A 4477-nucleotide genomic window follows, 5' to 3' on the forward strand; every position below is an offset into this window, starting at 1 on the left:
GGGACGGGGTCGGACCGGGCTGGGCGGGGCGGGTAACGCTCCGGTGCGCGCGGCGCCGCAGGCCCGGCCGCTCGCGATCCGCCTCCGCCAAACAAAAGAGCCCCGCCAGCCCCAGTGCCCGCCGAGCGCACTGCGCATGCGCGCCAACCCCCCTTCCCTCAATCTCCGCTCCTGGCTCACGCGCCATGCTGGGAGGCCGAGTCCCACCGCCTCCCGCGCGCTTTCTACCCAGCGGCCTGCTGGGAGTTGTAGGCAGGGGCGTGGCTGATATACCTGCGCGCGCCGAAGTGGACGCGGGGTGGGGGGAGTTGCTGAGCTTTGCGGTAGCGGTGCGCATGCGTGGCGGGATCCGCGTTGCTGTTTGCGTCCCGCCTTTAGTGAAGTGAGGGAGAGGCGGGGTGGGGAGTGCTCAATGAGCCAGCGCGGAGTGGGAGGGCGTAGTTGTATCCTAGGGAGCTTTGGAAATGCAGAACAGCATCAATGAAAATAACGACAGTAAGAATAACAAAGCAATGATGATGCTTGTCACTATAATGTTAGAGCAAAGCGCGGGAACACAGCCCCACAGACTGGAGAAGAAGCCCCCAGCTCCGTGTCCTGCCTCTGCCACTGCCCTCAAGATCAGTGGTTCTCAACCTTTTTTGTACCAGGACCCATTTGTAAACATCGATGGCCAGTCCTGACCCAGTGCCCCTCACCGCCGACTCTCTGCCCCTCACCCCTAGACCCTCAGTGTGTGGGGCAGGGGGGCATAAGCAGCCCCTTGCAGGCTGGACCTTTGCCAGCCTGCCAGGGAGAAGCCACGTTTCCCCTGTTTTTCACCTTTAAAGGAGAACCCATTTTTAAAGTTCATGCCTGACCCTTTCATGTATTCTTGCAACCCACTTTTGGGCTGCAGCCCACGGGTTGAGAAACGCTGCTTCAGAAGGAGCTGTAGGCAGTAGGTCAGGAAGGCAGGGGTGGCAGAAGAGAGGGGGTTTCACCCCACCCCATTGTCTCAAAGGTGCCTTGCTAGAGCTTAGAGACTGACACAAGCCCTCAAACATATGGTGTAATGCCCTCTTCTCATTTTCTCTGTTGCTTTTTATGTCACAGGGCATATTTGTGACCCCAAGCCTTCTTGAGGTGACTTGTTCAGCCATCTAACACATAGCATGAAAAAGCATTTCCTGGCCACTTGCTTTGAATTTTCTACCTCGTCATTCAACGTGTTATGAGACAGGGGAACAGAAGTTGTTGGTCGGCCTTATGCTTGAGAACCCTATGAAAAAGGTCTGCAAAAAGACCACTGTGGTTCTTATATTTTCTTGAAATCTTACACCTCCTAGGAGCCTAACTTAATTTTAAAATAGTTGGGGCTGATGAACCATGCAATGACACACAGGTGATGCTACATAGGATAACGTGCTCCTACTCCACCTTAAAGCTCCATACCTTTAGGTTGTATTGTTCCATGATACCATAGACATAGACCAACATGCTATAATCACAGGGGTGGGCAATTATTTCAGCTGGAAAGCATCTTAATGGGCAAGATGTAGCCCTGCCCCTTGACAGATGCCCCACCCCCTGATCACCATCTTGGGACCAGAAGTCCTACCCCTAACCCCTGACCTTTGCCACCTGAAGTCCCTCCCATTGCCCCAGAAGTATTCCTTTTGGGAGGGAAGGGGAGTTGCTATTGTGAAACTGAGGGGAAAAAAAATCATATACTTAAAAAAAACAAACCAAAAAACCCCCCAAACATCTGTTATAACATTTTAATTTTCATTAAAAAATATTTTGTCCCGATTTGTGTGTTTGCATAGTGTATCTAGAGGTGCGCGCCCACCTGACTTCGTGGAGCCTCTCCGATGCGGCTCTGGAGCACACACCAGGGGCCTGCCACGCAAACGGCTCCTGCTGTCATGACATGGGGTCATGTTCTCCTCAGGGGACACCCCAGTACTTTCCTGCCACATTTTGGGTGTTTTGTTCAGTAGGGCTGTGCGAAGCTTCGGTTGCTGATTCGATTTGGCGGAGATTCCATTCAGATTCGGCCACCAGATTGGGCTGAATCAGAAGACCCTTTAATCTCTCTGAATCAAATTGGAGCCCTCCAAATCGAATCAGAGAGATTTGGAAAGATTCAGCGATTTGGACATAGACACAGCTTTAAATGTTTTTTCTACATACTTCAAGGTACCAGGCAGCTCATAAACGCTGAGATGCTGGGGTGCATGGAGTATCCCAAAGGAGCACGGGGCACTCCCCAGCGTGCTTGGCAGCAGACCCGGAAGTGGACCAGGAGCACATCCAGTCCACTTCCGGGTCCACTGGGGAGCACAGTGGGGGTCCACCCCCGCCCCGCAGCTTGGCAACTAGTGCCTCCTGGTTCTGGGGGGGCATCCAGGGTCCACCTGCGGTTGATTGAATACAAGGGCCCCTCCATGCTCCTGTGGGATGCTCCCATCCACCCCAGAATCACAGCATTCACAAGCTGCACCTGGTACCTCGAGGTATGTAGAAAAAAACCTTTAAAGCTGTGTCTGAATCGCTGATTCTCCAAATCAGCATCGAATCTTCAGATTCGGATTCAGCCAAATTGAATCGGGGACAGTGATCTGAATCAACGAATCAAATCACGGTCCCCCATTTGGGATGAACCTGAATCTAGTAGGGCCTGCTTTGCACAACCCTAATGTTCAGTAGTAGGGTTCCCTTCTGTCATGGGGAACGCACTGGGCGTCATCACTAGCAGGTGTTCCTGGGGCTCCACCTCCCCTACACCCCAGCCATGCACCAGCTCATCAGAACTGCTGAATGATGGGCAATTTGACTTCACCTTGATGTGGTATCCCACTCCCTCTCTGCCTCTCCAGTCCCCAGTGTTTGCAACAGTCTTTCTTCCCACCACACAGGTTTGCCTGGGGCAGTGTGATGGCCTCGATGATGGGTCTAGTCTATCCACGTTCGGATCTTCTAAATGGCCCTGGCCCACTCAACTCTCAGTGTCTGCCCTTTGGCCTTGTCTCTGGCCCCAGGGCTTCAAGGTAACTGAAATCTAACTAAAGAACCACAATTCCAGGGAAGGGCCTCTGGCCACACCCCACTCACGCGTCCTATGTTTGCCGGCATCGCCATTTCTCAGCGTCCTCCTCCGGGCCAACTCCCTCGCTGTCCAGGATGATGTGGCCCTTTAAATCAGGCCTTGGACCCTCCTGCTGGGCCCCTCTCTGGCCCCTCCTTGTGTGCATCCAGGACCTCCATTCCAGTGGCGGGGGTGGGGCGGGGGCAGTCCCGCAACTACCTCCCTCCTGCATCCCCACTGCCGACTTGTATCCCTGACGGGCAGTGTTCCTGGCTGACATCATTGGGCCGCACCGGCCCCAGCTGCAGAGAAAAGCACCCCTCTGTGGCTCATCCAGTCCAGCTGTGCCTGAGGGAGGCAAATTTGCCCTTTTCTCAGGCCTTTTTTTTCCATTGTTGCAGTGGGTTGTCTCCACCACGACCCATGCCTGGGGGTTCTTATTGTCCCCTTGGGTCAAGGTGATTCCATAATAGTTCAAAATACAGCCTTACTCTTGTATATTGGGTGTGGGAGGTGTAGGTATAGTGGGTAGGTGTGGGTGCAGGGTATGTGGTGGCAGAGGGTGTGGGGGCATGTGGGGGGAAGGAGGTGTGGGGGAGCATCCTTGGAGTGTGTGAGTCCCTTAAGCTGCAGGTGGTGGCGTGCCACCTGCCTGGCCCCATAACACGCAACTCCCACCCAAGTCGCTGGCTGCACGTGTCGGCAGTGTGCGGGGCCAGCCCCACCCAGCCCAATAATGCACCTGTGAAAGTCCCTGGCCACACATGGTGGCAGCATGCAGGGCCAGCCTAGCCCCATAACGTACAGCTCCTGCGCTCCCACCACAGTCCCCAGCTGTACATGGTAGCAGCAAGTGGGCTCAGCCCCACCCATCCCCATATGTGCTGCTGCAACATGTAGGGCCAGCCCCATCTTGCCCCATAGCACATCGCTCCCCACATAGTTTCATAGTAGGTAGAGTCAGAAGGGACCTGAGCAGATCATAGAATCATAGAAGTAGGGTCGGAAGGGACCTTGTAGATCTTCAAGTCTGACCCCCTGCCTGGGCAGGAAGAAAAATGGGCTCAAATGACCCCAGCCAGGTAGACATCAAGCCTCTTCTTAAAGACCCCCAGGGTAGGAGCTAGCACCACTTCCCTTGGAAGTTGGTTCCAGATCCTAGCTGCCCTAACTGTGAAGTAGTTCTTACGGCTGTCTAATCTAAACCTACTCTCCAACAGCTTGTGGCCTTTATTCCTTGTTATCCTGGGGGGCGCTAGGGGAAACAAGGTCTCCCCCAAACCCTTCTGGTCCCCCCTAGTGAGTTTATAGATGGTCACAAGGCCCCCCCCCAGCCTTCTCTTGTGAAGGCTGAACAGGCTCAGGTCCCGTAGCCTCTCATTGTAGGGGCTGCCCTGCTCTCCCCAG

This window comes from Alligator sinensis, unplaced genomic scaffold (genome assembly GCF_000455745.1).
Source record: "Alligator sinensis unplaced genomic scaffold, ASM45574v1 scaffold520_1, whole genome shotgun sequence".
Classification (NCBI taxonomy): domain Eukaryota; kingdom Metazoa; phylum Chordata; order Crocodylia; family Alligatoridae; genus Alligator; species Alligator sinensis.